At 34.3% G+C, this 19,357-nt stretch overlaps 1 long non-coding RNA gene across 2 annotated transcripts in view; it reads left to right on the top strand.

Moving 5' to 3' along the window:
• Nucleotides 1-19,357, top strand: part of LOC132664206 (uncharacterized) — a 43,149-nt gene that overhangs the window by 13,965 nt on the left and 9,827 nt on the right. For both annotated transcript variants that reach the window (XR_014136557.1, XR_014136558.1), the window contains one exon: nucleotides 18,653-18,805. This is a non-coding gene — a long non-coding RNA (uncharacterized LOC132664206). The remainder of the gene's footprint in view (nucleotides 1-18,652; nucleotides 18,806-19,357) is intronic.

Here is a 19,357-nt window from a genome sequence, read left to right as displayed (position 1 = left end):
TATCGTTTTATCCTTGTTCATTATCTAGGAATTAGGAAATGAATATGTCCACTTGAGAGTTACAGATAACTTTTTGTCTACTGCTTTTTGTCAACATCATGACAAATAACAACATCGCTACCCTTATAGTTAAGTTAAATAAGACTCTTTTTACATAGAAATAGGTTTGTGGACTAAAGACTTCAGGAAATCTAGGTAGCTAGGTATTCGTAAATGATTCTTCATATAAGGACTCTTCTCAGTTGAAGGCATTTAATAGCATCACCTGAATGCTGTAACATTGGAATTACTGAGGTTATAACTCTCCAAATGCACAATGTTAAAGGTGGTCAAGATATTAACTATTAAGTAGCGATATAAATTCCCGATGTGCAACCCTGTATTATCTCCTTTTCATCTCTACAGTATTGAAAACTGACAAATTTGAAAAACCAACAAGTAGAGGTACATAAAAATCTTTCACCTAGAGGGTTTGAAACAGTTCTGTCTGAATCAAAGGGTAAGGAACTTTGTCTTTACCTAAAGTGTTAATTTTTGTGCTACAAAGATGGCCCCTTCAGATCTATTCCATGGCATTTTCATACATGCCTTTAGAATATTTTATGATACTATAGGGTACTAATGATACAAATATTTACATGAGAAAAAATTTTAATAGAACAATTTCAAAATAATGTGATTCTTGTGCCCATTTTATAGGGTTCTTATTTCATATTCAGAAAGGAAATTTCAATTGGAGTTAAATTTTAATTTAGGAAATTTAACTTAAGTGCCCTATTTTAAATGTGTATAGAGTCAACATTTTCTTTCATCCCAAATGTTCATTTTCTTGTTAATAGCAGAACACACACACATACATAGAAAGAGGAAAAGGAGAGAGAAAAATTTTCAACAATATTTCTTTATATAACATAATACCTTCATATTCATTTCCAAACATGGTAATATTCTACCTTTAATATCTCTTTGTGAAGCTACCAGTTTTTTCCTCTGTCTCTCTCTCTCTCTCTCTCTCTCTACACACACACACACACACACACACACACACATCTGTATTGCTTTATTTTAGCTTATGAGAATGCTTTTCTCTGCACAAAATCATAGACAAGATATACATAATGATATATTTGCATTTATACAGGTTATATAATTATACATAAATAATGGCATGTCTGTATTTTCCACAAATGTAGATACATAAATACACTATGTATAATAAGGCTAATATTAATTTCCTTAAATATTATACTTTATATATTTCTAGAGATACATGTACTTAAAATAAAGAAGTTATGAAATATCAGAGTTAACTATCCAGTTTGATTATGTAGTTTTAGCTAAATTAGATTGTCTTAGAGTTGGATAGATGTATGCATGAGTTGATATTTTAAAATATTTCCACCATATAAAAATTGATAGTGGCAATACTCATTGATACATTGTTCAATATGCAAAATTTGGATTAAATGAAACGTTTATTTATAATCTTTAAAAACTATATAATTATATAGATGACAATGTAAATCACCTTAACGGGTTCACATTCAGTTTACTTTAACAATAAAAGCATAATTTCTCCTGACACAGTGTGCATATACATGCACACATGGGGGAGGGGTCTTTAGTTTGGATAAGTTCATACTTTAAAAAATGATAGTGTCCCATAGAATTCAATATTATTGCTTTTAAATTTGATTTTTAGTGTAAAAGATTCTTTCTGCCAGAATATTTAAGGAAGAGAGATTTATTTGAAATATCTGGACTCAGTGTGGCACTTTTTGCTACTAAAACTAATTCAATGAGATGATATGCGTGATATTTGGCATCATCTTGGTAAATCTATGCACACAGTCACAATGGATCTTGAATATGAATTTTTAATGTGCATCATAAATATGAGCACTTATAAGGCTTATAAAAATTGTAGATCTAGAATCATGTTTTCCTCTATAGATGGGTCTTAATAAACTGGAAAACAATTTTTCCTTTATATTTTAGAGATTTAATAAAAGCTACTTTTTAAAAAAAATGTCTGCTTTGAAAGTTACTGTGGAAAATCATCGTTTGGAAATTTTATATTTTGCTATAATTTGAAAACAAAGCTCACATTTAAAACTTCATGGATAACTTAAAAAGTTTTTTTTTTTTGAAAAAAATATTGGCATCTTAATTTGCCTGAAATGCTCATCTGACTATTTTGTTACTGTTTTGTGTGCATTTGCTTCATTGAGAATGTTCTTATGTTTAAATGAATATATAAAGCATACAGTTTTATTTAATATAAGAATATCATATAATAAATGGACTAGCATGAAATTCTTATAATTCAGTTGGTAGAGATATACTTAATAGATAAAAACATATCCATCAAGGAATATTTTGAACAACAAAGACTAATGATGTTTATACATTTTCAGTTTGGCTGGGATTTATATTTGTGCGTTACATGGAATATATGATGTATGCACACATATACACAATTACACCTAAATACTCTCATGTCTCGATTATTGACTTCTCTAAATGGTAAAATGCTGTCACACACAAATATTACAATTATCTTTGCCATGCCTGCATTTATGCAACCTGCATATGCAATTATGGCATTTCTCTCTCTCCTGGAGTATGATTTTCCCTTGGTACTGGAGTTGTTCTTTGTTGAATCTCTGTGATAAAAAAAAAGCTGTTATATGATTGTCAGTTTGCAATAAATGTGTGAGAAGATGTACGGTCAGGATAGACTGGCCATCTCTTGCCATGCCTTTTCTGCCTGGGCTTCGGGGCTCTAGTTCCCAAATAATGATATTTAAAGAGAAGATAAATGAAAGCAAAGGTCATACAAAAATCACCTTTAACATTTTATAGTAAAAAAGAGAAAATATTTAAATATTAGCAAGAATTTGTTATGTAATTCTATTTTAATTGCTTTCCTGTATTAATTTTCAAAATGCTATTATTTGCTATCACTCGTTTAAAATTGATACTTTGTTCAACTCTTACTTTTTCCTTACAAAGAAGATACAGTCCTTAAAAATCACCAAAACTGAAATTATTATTTTCTCTACCATTCATATTCCCCAAACCTTTCTGCCACTCAGCCACTAAAGCTGAAAGATACATTTGACCACAAATAGACTATTTTGATCACTATGCTTTCTTCTTACCTTGAATTTCAGTTTACAAAGAAATATGCAAACAGATTTAATGACAACTTTTCAAAATGCACTCTAAGATGTTCACGATGTTTTCAAGTAAAAAATTTAGGATAGTAGGATATAAAGATCCCTTTTCCTGATAGCTAGAGCTTTTATATGTAAACCTTCACTTATGTATTACACAACCACTGAAGAATTTTAATGTATTGCAGTTCATTTTGCAATATTTGCGCAAACATTCAGAGTAGTATTATGTTGCTTAGTTATTTCATTATATTATATTTCACATTTAGATTTTCATTTGAATTTTCCTGTTTTCAACATTTGGATATCATCTCATTAACTATCATAAACCAGTAGTTTAAGGAGGATAATTCTGAAATGTAAACACCCCTTCTAGGATTTTACAGTATTGCCATGGAAGAGAAAGAGGGGACTAGCATTACTTTCCCCCAAACGTTTCCCTGTTATGATTATAAGAAAAGATCAGATGCTGTGGCAATTTTTTTCATATGTGATCTTTCTTTAGAATTATTTTCAAAGCCAACTGTCCTTAGACCTTATTTTCATCTCCAAAAAGCATTAAGTTGTACTTCTTTGTAAAATATTTCTTCATAACATATCTTAGTTTAATTCACTTTTAGCAAAAGAAACACCCAAACCCAATCTGGAGACCTCCTTCCAACATAATTTAGCTGGACCTTTTCTTAGTAAAGGTTTTCTGGTTTTCATTTTCACTTCATATTCTCAAATAAAAGATCCTTTGTTGTCTACCATTTGATTGGACTTAATGAAAAACACTCCATTTTAACTTAACAGTATTTCCTTTTGAATTTATTATATTTAAGAACACTGTCAAAAATCAAACATTTAATCTCAGGTTTTTATATTTCAACATATATTACTATCACATGGCTCAGTGAGGTGATGTAAAAAGTATACTGAAAAGATTTCAAAAAGGAAAGCAAAAGCGAAAAAACCCGGCTTGATTTTAATATGAAACTAAATACTATAGTTAATGTGCAGATTGGGTACGGCCGCCGACTGTAAGGGCTAACATGTGACAGGGTGCCAACAGCCGAATTGTGCAGTATTGACTAAATGAGGTTCACTGATTTGTATTGAGGCTAATATCTTCTTTAAACAATTCCGTGTAAATTGTGCGTATAAAGTCATTGGAAGCTATTTCTCAGGACAGCCTCGCTGGCTAGCTACCTGCTGGAGTGAGGAAGATAATCAATAGGAAGAAATAGAGCTGAGCATGAGCCTGGGAAGCTTCAGAGCAGTTAATGCTGATAAAAGTAGATGATGTCAATATTTGGGAATAGCACAACTCTAGGATAATAGACAAAAGAGAAGTGCATATGTTGTAGGGTGTTCAAACAGGGGCAAAATTAAAGCCTAAGTGGCAGATGATGCCCTGGGCTGCAAAAGACATTATTTGTTGCAGGTATGGTTAAATTTCTCCTGAAATCCAAACAGAGAGAGACGTTATATGAAAGAGGTTCCTAACTTGTACCAGAAGCTTACATACCTGTTTCCATTTCAGTGGTCAATAGGTTCCTGCCGATGACTTAGTATAGGAAAGCCTGTCCCCAAAACGATTGGCAGGCATATATTTTTGCATACGTAATACCATGTGTCTCATTAAGAAATTGTTTTTAATTCTCTACATTGCTTCTGAGGTAAAAAAAAAAAATCAAATAACATATAAAAGACAAAATGAAAATAGGCTGTCACTCAAAGAGTGATACCAAAGACTCAAGCAACCCTAACTGTCTTTGCATACGCTTGTGATTATAGCAGACGCCTTATTTTCTAGAGGCAGTAGACTTATTGGAAGGGAGGTAATGATATATTTTTACTAATTTAATACTGAAAATCAGTTTTCCTCTTGCTGTCAGGCGATGAAATTTTGTTCTTCTGTGCTGATCTTTCTGTTGATGTATTATGACATAGTCTGTCAACATGAACAGATATGTGAAAGGAGATTGGGTGACTGAGACGTACAACCTGCATAGAATTCTTCTTGAATTTTAAGTATGTTATCATGTTTGGGTACAACAAGTAAGGTTGTGCTTGCTTTAAAAGGCTGTATTTTGATAGAATTTAAGCCCGAGCAAAACAGGTGGACTATGACAAGCCTCTAAACCTGAATGAGTGAGCCAAATCCAAAACACATATTTCTGAACACCTTTTAAAGAGCTCTTTCACGTAAGTTGATTCCTTTAAAAAAAAAAACAAACAAAACACTACTTGCAAAATATAAAAGTTTCTTTACAAAGAGGAGCAATCAGTTCACGCACGTGTGATTATCAAACATAGGCATTTTCTCCCAAATTAAACAATTCCACAACTGTTACATGCTTTTGTTGTCACAGATGTTTTTATTGTTTGGTGTTAGATATCTGGATTATATCAAGCGTATGATTTCGAGGATAGGTAAAACAGCCTAGCCTGAGAGTTTTTTTTTACTTAAAACCAAGCTAACAAATGTTACTAGAAAAGTAAGCATATTCATCTAGGACCTAACATTTTAAATATTGTTTTTACCCATAAAAATACTGAAATAAATGCATTTTACCACAGCTTTTCATTTTATGATTTTATCTGGGGGAATAACTATTTATTTTGAGAATAATTTTTCATCTTTCCCAAGTCACACATTGCAGTGACTAACCTGAGATGCAGGATTGCAATTAAAATCATTTCAAATCCCAAATATATGACCTTTGTAAGCTTACTTACAAATAAAAATATTTGCTCAAAATAAAAATGTCAGTAGTTGTCGTACATCCCCTCCTTTTATCTTAAATACAGAGAAATAAAGGATCTTTAGTCATTCCTGAATTCTAAAGAAGGCTTCGTTTCAAATAAAGTATGAATTTTGATTTAGAGACACAGAAAAAAAAATCCTTTAAGATCTATACTTCAACTAATTTGTTAATCTCGTGCTACTTTCAGCATTTGTCACACATATAGACCAGGAAATTGGCTCCATCGCATACTAGCTCTGTATTGAATTAAAAACCTCTACTGCAAAGAAGAGCATGATGTGGGGAAAGAATAAATTTAGTTCTTTCTTTAGCAATGCACATATATTTCCATACATTTCACATCCTAAGGGAGCCTATGAATGCATTCCATAAATACAAAACTATAAACTATAATTCCAGAAAAGGCAAAGGTTTATTTTTTTTTCTGATTTTAATATACCATTTAAGTTTGAAGATAGAAAATTAAAGACTTTCACACATTTTATTTTACTTCCTTTTTAGTAGACACCTTCAGTGTTAGAAATACATCTATGGCAACGGATCTTCGTCGCCTCTTCCACTTGGATAACGTTAACATGTTTAGATCAAAGCAAATTAAATATCAGTGGTAGCAAATTGAGAACAAAATGTTTTATGTCATTTGAATGTATGTTTCGTTCAATTCACCAAAGTCCACCTTGGCTGATCTAGTAGACATTGTAGGCAAATTGCATGTGTGCACGTTGAAAGGAGTGTCCATTCCTATTTTCCTATTTCATATTATAGACGAGCCGAAAAGGTATCTTTGAATGAAGTGTGATAATAGTGGGGTGTTTTTAAGCAAGATGGGCGCATTTCTATTAAGATTTTGTGAAAATGAAATATGCCCCACAGGTGAAGGAGATTACTAACTCGATATAGACTTGCTATATGTATAGTTCGCTACGCTTTCAAGTATTTGAATGTGTGACTGCGTTCTGAGGAGACGGTGCAGTGTGGTAGATTTATGATGGCCTCACGGAAACAGAGCTAGCAAAGATTATGGCATACTTGTTTAGAAAAACGGTGAACTGAAGGCTCCTGATTTACACTGACATATATCTAGATGAAACCATAGTTTGCAAATTGCCTTGAGGAGTCATCTTTTATTAAGTGTTTGATAGGTATCAAAATGTCCATGTCTATTGTAAAACACATCACGAATGCTGATATTATATTTGCAAGGGTTCTCTTTTATATCTGTAGGTTAAAAATATTTTTACTTATGCATTTCTATTTTCTAAATAACTGAAAAATTAATATCCAGTAAGAAAAATCACGTTATGCTAATAAATACATTTCATAATATTTGAAAACTAAAAGGTACAATGATATGAAAACAATTAAAATTTGACAGTAAATCTGCATATCAGTTAGGAAGTTCAAAGTCTTTAAGGCTTTTGCTTTTGGTGTTGGGTCTTTACATTTATGCTCTTATTCAAGGACTGTGCCTAAATTAGTCAACTTACAACCTGTCACTTCCTGACTCCTTCCCGTTTTAAGTGTTTAATCAATCTGGTCTTCCTTTGAAGGATGGGGCTATTTCTCTTATTTTATAAAGCCAGTGAAGATACTCTTGACTGAATTCAGAACTGAAATTGTGAGCATATGTGCTCATAGACTTTTTTTCCTATGGGAAGTCTAATCTGCATATGATCAGAAATGACAGAATGCATGATACAAACTTGTAACCATTCTGCTATACATTTCCGACTCCTGTGACTACTATTCTTTGCTGAGCTCCTTTTATTTTTATAATAGTCCATAGTGTCACCCTTCACATTTAGGAGAACCACGCTCCCCCCCTCCCCCAAATTCCACAGTACCAATTTGGACACTCCTACTTAGTCTGAGACGTAAGTGTTTGGTGTTTGGGAAACACAATGAAATAACAGCTTTGAAATTGCTGGAATCACAGCTAGTTCCCAATCTTCGTCCTGTTGCTTCCATCATCCTTGTATTTTATAGCTTAGGATTTTGGATGTTTAATGCTGGTATTGTGTAGAGTGGGTGTTCCTAGAAGTCACACTTATGAATTATTGTATGCCACAACTGCTTCAGGGCATAAAATTTCTCTAACAGACAGCAGCTGACAGATTGGAAGAAACTGGCTCAAAGTGTCAGATAACTTTTAACTGCTAATGTGGAGTCTTGAAAGTATCTTTTGGGTCTCTGTTCTTGGGGATTTAGTAAGAACAAATGGAATGTATCCGAAACACATATTTCCACTATTGGCCTATCCTTTTTGTCACAGCTCAGGATACTTTTTTGGAAAAATAAAAACTGTTAAAAATACATAGCATGAGATCTACCCTCTTAACAAATTTTGACCATTTAGATGTCCCATGTAAGTGGAATCATGCAGTATTTATCCTTCTGTGACTACCGTATTTCACTTAGCGTATGTTCTCAAGGTGCATCAGGATACCTTTCTGTGTCTACTAGTATCCTGCCTTCCTTGGAGGGTCCCAGTGAAGGGGCTCAGTTGAAATGTTCCACATGAAGTAAAACAGCTCATTTATGAAATGATTGCAGGAGACAGAAGGGGAGGGTCAGAACAGGAAAACTGATTCTCTTAGGTACAGAGAGCCTGGCGGTCACCATCTTCGTCACTGTGGACTGTTACTCACCATGGGCCAAGCGTATTGATAAGGGCTTTATTTACACTGTCATATCCATCTGCTAAGCTTCCCACTGGGGTAGTATTGTTATTATTCCCACTTTACAGGTGAAGAGAATTGAAGCACAGAGAGATTAAGTAACTTGCCCAAGTCTACAGAGCAGATCAGCCCTAGAGACGAGATCCAGCTTTCTCTTCGAGCAGTTATGCTACTTTCCTAGTAGTTGCTTAGTTTAAAAAAAGTGTTCTTTTCAATGAATACAAAGGAGTAAAATATAGTCTATGTCAGTGAAGGAGAAACAGCTCTTCAGTCTTCTAAGAAATAAGAGATAGTACTTTTCACTCTTGGCCATAGTTAGCTGACTGTCTATCTATTTTGTTCTGAAGAAGGATAAATGTCTTGGAGTTAGATATACAGCCCAGGGTGTTGATGTCAGGATGTTGGATGTGGCAGGTTTAATCTTTGAGGTTCTTTTGGTGAGAGGGTGTCTAGAGCCTTATAACCTCAACGGTATAAATTCATTCACAGGTTTGTGAAAGGGGCACACAGTTAGTGAAATCCAAGGATTCCGTATGAGAGTATCTGTTTCCAATGACATGTTTCTGTAACATTAATGGCAGTTGTTTATGGTATGCACCTTTCTAAGAATAGTCTTTAGTTGTGGTTGTTGCATTTACATATAATTGCACAAGGTAAAGAATAAACCTACAGTACTGCCAGAGAATGTATTGTTTTACTCCATAGACTGGGTGTAGTGCTTAACTTCCTGTACTATCATTAACGATTGCTTTTATTATTTTCGTTGCATTCACTTTTATTCCAAAAAGACATTCACTAAAAACTACTTGACTTATTTACTCATAAAGTTGTGGATTATGTAAAAATTGGTCAGATACAGGCATATACTCTTTTTTTTTAGGTTTATTTATTTGTTTATTTTGAGAGAGACAGAGACAGAGCAAGTGGGGGAGGCAGAGAGAGAGAGAGAGAGACAGAGAGAGACACAGAGAGACACAGAGAATCTCAAGCAGGCTACGCACTGTCAGCACTGAGACTGATGCAGGGCTCTAACTCAAGAACCGTGAGATCATGACCTGAGCTGAAACCAAGAGTGGGATGCTTAACCAACTGAGCCACCCAGGTTCCCCCTTACTCTGTTGTGCTAATATAAATATTTTGCTTCAATAAAAAAACTATGGGATTTATTTTTGTGTACAGAATGCTCCACAGATAATAGGAGCTCAATAACAGTTAACTGAATAACTACGTATTTGCTTTAATTAAAATCTTATTTAAACAAGTCATAGGTCTTTGGTCCCGGCATTGATCATTCAGATTTAGTAAGTTAAATCTGACACCTACAATGTTTGCTGGCACCTACAATGGTGGAAACAGGATGTCAGAGAGGTACACAATTTTTATTAAGCAAACAACAGAGCAAAGTATATAAGACTGAAAGCATTAGAATTAGAGAAAAGGAGGGTTGAATTTCAGCTCCAGTTGATACGGTGTTATGACCTTAGACTAGTTATTAACCTCTTCACAAGAGTTTTCCTTTTGTATAAAGTGTACATTATAATAACAGAGAGAGACACCTCAAGAGATGGGTTTTAAACATTCTGTGAAACAGCACAGGACTTGGCACTCTGAAAGTACTCAGTAACCATTACCTACCATGATTAATATTAGGATATTTTAATGTCTATAAGCATATATTGGTTTGCTATTTGAAAAGTTCTGGTTTTGGCATGTTACACTAATGAATGATATTTCAAATCAATGACTTTTATTTTGAGGGTAGTCTTAAGCATCAAAGTAGACTCAAATCTGAGAGGGAAATATTTAAGAACAGAGATGTAATTCAGAATATGATGATCGTGCACACTTGTTGAGTTCATAAACATTAAACTTTAATAATTTGGTTTTATATGTGGTAGAAATAGTCTATAAACAAAATATAAAATTAAGTAGAATTTGCTTTTCATAGTTGGCATGGGATTCACATTTCTGAATTGTGCTGTGGCCACTATGGTGAATGAGATACTCTCTTTGTGTTTAAGAAACTTACAGTCCAATGGGATATTTATTGGCCAAAATTATGATGGAAGAGTGGTAGGGGAAATAGTATTTCCATGAAACTAGTTTGAGAGTGTAAAGTCAGGCATTTAATTTATGTCACAGACTACTGAGAATGTCATGCTTTCTTCAAGACTGTGAAGGCCCTGCATCTGCCTGTATTGTGTGTATACGTGCATGTGTGTGTGTACATGTGTGGGTTCATGAATGAGAAAACAAAACGAGTCCTCTTTTATTCCAGCTCTCCTTGCTTTGTTTGTGGGAAGAGAAATCGCGTTTTCCTCTCTCACCCTTAAGTAAAGATACTATTTCTCTATAGGAACAATTACATGCATGCATAAACTGACACATAAGACTCATATAACACAGTCATATAAACAGTGAAATCATTTATAAATAGAAAAAGCTCTTCCACAGAAGAAGTCGTCTTTATGATAAGTTTGAAAAGAACCATTTTTTTAGAAGTTTCCTGCTTTCTTTCAAAGTCTGCTAGGCAGTGCCATACATAATTTTAGGGGGAAAAAAGGCAAAAATCTTTCCTTTTAACTTTGACAGGAATAACAAATATCCCATCTCTTCCTTGTCCTTTGACTTGGGTGACTTGTGCCCTCGTGTGTGACCACTATGCTCCCCTCTGTTGACAATTACAAGCCAAGTATAGATGCTTGGCTGGCCTCTATGCACAGTTCAGATACGCCAGGATGTTTAGGACGATTTAGGTAGCAAAAGTATAGCTGTATGGGCACAGTATGGCCACCCTGCTGAATGAAACCGACAGAGAATGAGCACTCCTAAGTATTCCACCATATTTCCTTCATGAATAAAATGAATCAGATAAAAAATGAATTTAGCCTTCCCATCTAACTTCACCTCATATATTATTACTTAGGACTTCCTAATTGCTAAAGATAAAAACAACGACAACAACAAAAACCCAAAAAACGATCTTATACTAGGTTATTGTTGATGAAATTAAACCCAGTTTTCATAGTTTATACCCTGTCTTTAGCAAATTCTCTGAGCAATATTAGGCATTATTTTCCATTCTGATTTGATATTAATGTTTAAAGCATGACTGACTGCCATCTGTTACCACAGGTATCATCTGATGGAAATGTTGATTCTTGACCTTCTCTCTGATACTCTGTCTGCCAAGGCAAAAGGAAGCAAATAAATCTGTAGTGCTGACATCTCCACACTGAACCATTGCTCCTTAAATGTAGTACCTCAGGATGGAAATAAGGTGGGATATTTTCCAAATCTATTGAAAATCATTTGTTCCTAGACCCAAAGCCCAAGACTGAAATGTGCCTACATGTTAACAAGAGAAAGAAAAACAACTAGCTGGAAGAAAAAAGAAGAACATGACCAAAGCTTTGTTAATCGTATTTAGTCTTTCCATTAGCAGATTTACTCAGTCAGTCATATCATCAACATACCCTGGGTGCCCACAGGGTGCCTGAAATAGAGGCACTGTAGAACTGGGGGTACAGAACGGGACAAACTTGCAATCCCTAGCCCTTAGATAGAAGTCATAGGAACAGTTAATACTGGTACAATGTGATGTACCAGGAGAAGGTTCTTAGACAAGCTAAACTGAATTGTAATTTGATGTGTAGACATTGTACCATAGCATATTTCCATTGTACTACAGACTTTTTATTAATTTTTATAGCCTAGATGTGTTCTATCTTAACCATTCATGCCCTTAAACTTATAAATTGTTTCTGAACTTTTGCTATTATAGAGAGCATTATTATTTAAACAGTGGAAATTTGAAGATTGTCTCAATGTCCAATAATAAAGAAATGGTGAAATAAATCATGGACTATATAACATTAAAATGATTCTTGCCAGCACTTTCTAATGATTTAAAATGAAAAAGTAAATTATACACACACGTTTATATATGAAGACTTCAGCAACGTAAAATCTTATTTATGAACAAAAATCTCACGAAAATTTTGTCTAGAAGTTTGTGCATTGTCTAATATACACACTGTTTTAATTAACCTTGCTTTAATCTTGATGAACTGTAATAGTTTATATGTTTGTACACACTCATTACTCCCTTTTTCATACATCTGAAAATATTTCCTTTTCTAAATTAATTTCACTCCCAATTTCTGTCATGCTCCATGGAAAAAAATTCAAAAACTTGTGGTAATTTAAGATTAAAATTTATAGGGGCACCTGGGTGGCTCAGTCGGTTCAGCATCGGCTTCAGCTCAGGTCATGAACTCACGGTTTGTGAGTTTGGGCCCCATGTCAGCCTCTGTGCTGACAGCTCAGAGCCTGGAGCTTCTTCGGATTCTGTGTCTCCTCTGTTCCTCCCTCGTTTGCACTCTGTCTGTCTGTCTCTCTCTCACTCTCAAAAGTAAATAAAGATTAAAAAAATTAAGATTAAGAATTATATTAAATGTGTAAGTCAATTTAGAAAAATTGAATAACCAATACTTATGAATAACTTAATAATGTATTTGAACACAACTGAATTTTCTGGCACAGATCCAGAAAGAATAATAATCCCTGCAAAGGGATTGATTGGAAACATAATCCCCCAAACGCCTGCATCTTCTCCTTTTCCCTCATCCGGCTCTAAAAAGCAAGATCCTTCCACAAACACACTAAAATTTACTGTCTCTGTGTTGCTAATGGTTACAGACGAATGTTCTACAACATGGGAATAGTTACCCCAAACATTAAAATATTTAACCAGTTAAAGGTTCCTTAGATTAACAAACGCCTGCAGGAGAAGACATTAAACCTGAAAGTCCTTCCTATCTCATGACCAATAATGACTTGTCAGATTTTCTAACACCTGAGATTTCAAAATATGGGTGTTGATGAGAAAGGAACCATTAATTCTGTGTCACGGGTCAGATGTGGGAAAAATAGATCTAATCTGTATCATAAATTTAGAACTTCAGATAGCCTAAGGGATTCAGAGCATCTGTAGAGAGAAGCCCGTGGAAGTGTTAACAAACACTGCTTTTCTCTGTTGCAATTTTGTGTGGGGGCCTTGTGTTTGTAGGGTAAGTGTTTATATTTGGGCCATATCAGTTCATCCCTTGATTCTCCATTTTTGCCTTATCCCAGTTAACATCTCTGCTATCCGCTGCCCTATATTTTAGATGCAGCCCACATCTTGAGTCATCTTGTTAGAGTTATGATTATTGGTAGCTTTCTTCATGTCATTTGTTATACCATGCCTACACTTTGTACCAAGCACTAGGTTGCAAATTTTACATATGTTATTTTATTTACTCCTCAAAACAAACCTGAAGAGTACATCGCATTCTGGATTCCTATCCAATTTTTACCAGTACTCTTGTTTCCCATCTCCCTTACAACTTACAGTTTTGCTGTATGTGGACAACTTTCCAGGTGATCTCTATAGCTGCACTGTACTCCAGAATCTACATTCTTTCATTAATTTCCACCTGCTAGTGTTGCCAATGAGTGACTCAGTGAGTTTTGGAGCTCTCTCCATGGTTAGCATCTGGATCTAGGTCAGGTGTATCTTATCCCATAGTCTGTTGTTTTGTCTTGTTTTGTCTGTCTATCCATTGGTTCATCTATTTATTTAATATGTCAACAAGGATAAGAAAGAGGAATTCTAATTCTGATGCTTTCAAAGACCCGTAAAGAGACAGTTCTTACATTCAGCGTTGATACTAACATCGAAAAATGTGACCCCTTAATAGTGTTCATAGTTGGAGATTCTTGAACAAAGTGATTAGTAGTCAGGTGCATGTCTATTGTTCTTGTATATCTATGAATTTAGCCTGATACAGTTTCAATACATTACAATGCACTATGGGTTCTCAGTAAATAATCACTGATGGATGTTACCAATGGAAAGATATTTAGGAGGGTGGAAGAGAAAAATAAATCACAGGAAAAAGAGTACTAGACTTTAGGATACCATGATTCAATTTTTGACTAAACTCTATATTAGCTGAGTATCTGAGAAAGTTTATTAAACCTTTTGGGTCTTTGCTTCTTTACATTTACAACATGGGTTATATTATTAACTTATGAATAAGATCCACAAGTTCATGTATAGAAAAGACTATGAATTCAGGATGGAAATTGGATCTGAAGGGGCAAAAAAACCTAACGGAATGCTCAAGAAATTTGTGTTGAATGAACAATTGGTTGAATCTGAATCCCTGTATCATTCCAAAGATAAAACATTATGCTGCAGACTGAAAATTTGATGTTAAAATGAGAAATAAAATAGATGGAGAAAAAAATAAAATACAACAGATTGAGAAGATAATTAGGGAAAGACACTAATTTGTTAAGGGTTGAAAAGAATGGATAAATTGAAAATTAATGAAAAAAATTCAAAAGGAAAAGAAGCAAAACAAAGACTGAGTAAAAGCAAATGTATTATAATAAAATATTAAAAAATTAAGTATGGACCTTAAAATGGATATATCATACTATACTGCACTGTACTACACTAGTAAACTTATTGAGGTTAGTAAGGCATGATTTAGCTTTGAAGCTTAATGTTGGCTAGAAAGTACAGTCTACATGTAGATAGTCTTCAAAATTAAAGCAAAATTTTGAGTTAGAATTTGAGACTTAAATCAGCTTTGCATTTGGTGTGAATATACTTGCTACAGTACTCAAATGAGATAGATATACACCCTGTTGCAGAATGGAACTTGAAATAGCTTGTTTTTCTAGGATGCTTGCAAATAACGTATTGCATGCCATTAAGTTACTCAATTTTACATACACATGAATCATTGACTACCCAAGATTTCATGATACCAAATTTGCATTTTACGTATTTTCCAAAACAGCAAACATATTTTAGGTAGGTGGTAGAGTTTTCATTCTAATTGCAATGAAATTTCATTTTATTCCGTGTTTAAGTGAGAATTATGCTTCAATGGTGATTTTCTTTAAGCTACTCATTAAATTTCCCTCCTCTTGTGTTAAGCTTACTTTTCCTAGTACAGTATTATAAAAATTAAAGCTACCAGAACTTAGCATATAAGGCAAAGAATATTTTAAATTCCTGAAAGATAATATTTTGTCACTTAAATTCAGTTTTGCCTGGTTTTGGTATAGTATCCAAATAAAATAGATGCTTATGTTGTTGCAAAATATAAGCTCAGCTTTCCAGAATGGGTACAAAATGAAGGCAGTTTATATTTCAAAAGAATTATACAACTAACCACTAATAGGCACCAAGACATTTTTCAGAACCCTCTTAAAAAATAAAAAGAAAAAATGTTATAAAAATGTTGATAATTGTTTAGAGAAATTCATCTGGAAAGAAAACAAAGTCAGCTGTCATAAAGGAGTGCTATGTATCTTTATTTCAAAAGGCTTAGGTTACTTGCCATTGAGTGGGCAGAAAGAAAAAAACATTCTTTTTCTAATAGCCTAAATACCTATTTCATATTTCATTATTTCACAATTCACTGTGTATAGTTACATGATACCAGTATATATCAAGCATAGAAAAATTTTTATAATGTCTTTATGGCAGATGTGACCATTGTTTTAAAAACCAAGGTAACATCATTCTCAATAGATAGAAATAATTGGTTTCATACTTTTAATAAAATTGGTTAAATTAAGTGGTCCATGAATACAGTTGAATTACCTTTTACTATGAAGATTAGTCAAAAGTGTGCGAATCACAAAATAATTTATCATGCAATTTCTGATTATATTCTGGCAAAAGCAATAGTGTTTACAAAAAATGTGAATTTTTATGAATCAATACATCATAAAAAAAACTAAAGACTATGCTTTCCCAATTTTAGAAATCACATATAACTAAATTTAACAAAAGCACAATTCCTCAACATAAAATTGTCCTTGAAAAGGAAGTGCTAATGGAGGCTGAATGGCTCAGTCAATTGAGCATCTGACTCTTGATTTCTGCTCAGGTCATGATCCCAGGGTCCTGGGATAAAGCCCTGTAGTTCGCATCTACACTGAGCTTGGAGCCTGCTTAAGATTCTCTCTCTCTCTTCCTCTGCCTCCTCCCCAAGTGTGTGCATACGTGCATACTCTCTCTCTCTCAAATAAATAAATAAATAAATAACTCATAGAAGTGTGGGGTAAACTCGATTTATAGTCATAAGCCATCTACTTTATTTATGCCTTAAAAAATGTAGGTTTTTTTTTTAATGTTTATTTATTTTTGGGGGAGAGAGAGAGACAGAGCACAAGTCGGGGAAGGGCAGAGAGAGAAAGGGAGACACAGAATCTGAAGCAGGCTCCTGGCTCCCAGCTGTCAGCACAGAGCCCAATGTGGGGCTCAAACCCAGAACCATGAGATCATGACCTGAGTCAAAGTCAGATAGATGCTCAACAAGCTGAGCCACCCAGGCGCTCCAACAAATGTAGCTTTTTTTGATGCAAATTAACTCTGGTATCAATTTTGGAAATCAGCTGAGTAAATATCTCTAGAGAGGTATTTGGGAAAATGATTAGCAGGAAGTACAGCTACCAGAAGAAAATGGGAGGTAGGCGGGGGAGAGCAGAAATATGCTTTGAACCAACAAAAGGACTTGACAGATGTTTTCTGTCCCTCCGATTAACCAAAGGTAACCTGCAAAATTTTCACTAAGAGACAATTGTTGATGGAATTTTGGGCTAAAGGAAAATCATGGCGCATTTTGACTTCTACTTAGCATTCCCACTGAGTAGGTCTAAATATTTCAATGGATGGAGTCAACCAAATTCCACACAAATATTTCCTAATTGGGGAGATCTCTGATCCAGAGATCCATGTGGATGTGTTATGAATTACATAAAGTCCTATGCAAATTCTTTTTTTTTTTTTTAATTTTTTTTTTTAACGTTTATTTATTTTTGAGACAGAGAGAGATAGAGCATGAACGGGGGAGGGTCAGAGAGAGAGGGAGACACAGAATCTGAAACAGGCTCCAGGCTCTGAGCTGTCAGCACAGAGCCTGACGCGGGGCTCGAACCCATGAACTGTGAGATCGTGACCTGAGCTGAAGTCGGACGCTTAGCCGACTGAGCCACCCAGGCGCCCCAGTCCTATGCAAATTCTGACACGCTTTTATATACACACAAAGAGAAATACAAATGTATAATCTGTTGATATGATTCCTACAATCATTTTTTAATAATTAAGAGCAAATATAAGAGCAAATATAATCATACTAGAGAGATTTTACTGATTGTTTTAACTCAGAGGATCTGATCAATATCAGAAGTGAGCCCTATTTTCCTTGCCTCACAGACTTTTTCTTATTTCACTGATATAAATTAATCCCAGTGTTGTTGTGATGGCAATGGAGGGGTGGGGGGTGAGTGGGTGGAACGGAGATGTTTTATTTTTCATGGGAAACAAAATATGTTGTTGCTGACTGTATTTGACAACATCTCTGTATGGATGGCGGGGATAATTATCAGACTTACGGACTTGAGCAAGTGTTTCCTTAATTGTCCATCCAGCTGGTACTCTCAGAATTTTCCCAGCTTTTGTGTTTTTGATCACGTAAACAATGAAAAAATGAAAATACCATGGGAGAGGAATTGCAAAGCGGTCAGTTGCTAAAATCCTGGTTCCACAGTTTCAGTATATACCAATTCTTAGAAAGAAGGAGAATAGAGGAACTGAGAAAATTTCTCTCAGCTAGGAAGAGTAACAAGAGCTCCATCTTGGACAAGGAGCTGAGTGGGTAATAGCACTTCAGTGATGAAAGCAGCACAAAACAAAATGGGGCAAGTGCAAGGGAAGGAAGACAAAAAGAACAAGAAACAAACAAAAAAAGTCTCTGTATATTAATCTTAAAGGTGGTGGTGAAAACGTATGCTCCTAAATACAATCTAAATGTTGAGCCAACATTTGAAAGCTTCTTTCATTGAAAATTTTAAATTAATTTCTGCTGTTTATGTGTTCATTGTAATAAGACAGCATTTACATTCTACTTAGAAAATAAACCAAATGCAGATATTGTTTTGTCTTATGCTCTTTTGTTGACTTTATTCACAGCAACAAAACGATACCATCATTTTTATGTGCCTCATATGCAAAACAAAATTCATTCATCGTGTGGTCTACTGATGGGAAATAAAATCAGATATTTCACTTCCAACAAGCAAAAGAAAAATCGATTGTGATTCCAAGAAGACATGAACTCAACTGGTAAGGAAAGATTTGTTTTACAATTTTTAGAAAGAATTTTCAGGAGCATCCTGTAAAAAATGTCAAATGCCAGAGCATATTCTTTATTGTTAAAATTTGATTATGTCATTATTATTGTAACAAAACCATAACTGGCACATGAAGGAAAGCATTCAAAATTGGGCAAGATGCAATTTCATGAATGTTAAAATTTCCTTCTGTGTACATAAAAAATAAAGGTCAGATGTCATTGAAAAACGGCACCTCTTATATTTTGAGCTCTACGTTATTAGACTGTTAGCTTCTTGAAGACCAAAAAGATACTTTGGCTTATACTTTCCATTCTTGCATAAACTTACTTGATCATATTGGCTTTATTTGTGTAGGTAGGTACAGCTTTGCTTCACCTGTTCTGTGTTCATTTCTAAACTTAAATTCTATAATCTAAAATATATGCCAACTTGCAAAGAGTTTATTTTTCTGTTTTGTTTCTATTGCTGCTCTCAGGTTTGATTTCCTGGTAGAAAACATTGCGTTTTGTGATGAGATGGTATTGAATATAACGCAGTTTAA

This window comes from Panthera onca, chromosome F2, assembly GCF_046562875.1.
Source record: "Panthera onca isolate mPanOnc1 chromosome F2, mPanOnc1 haplotype 2, whole genome shotgun sequence".
Classification (NCBI taxonomy): domain Eukaryota; kingdom Metazoa; phylum Chordata; class Mammalia; order Carnivora; family Felidae; genus Panthera; species Panthera onca.
The sequence above is the reverse complement of the archived record's forward strand: the minus strand, read 5'-3'. Positions and strand labels throughout refer to the sequence as shown.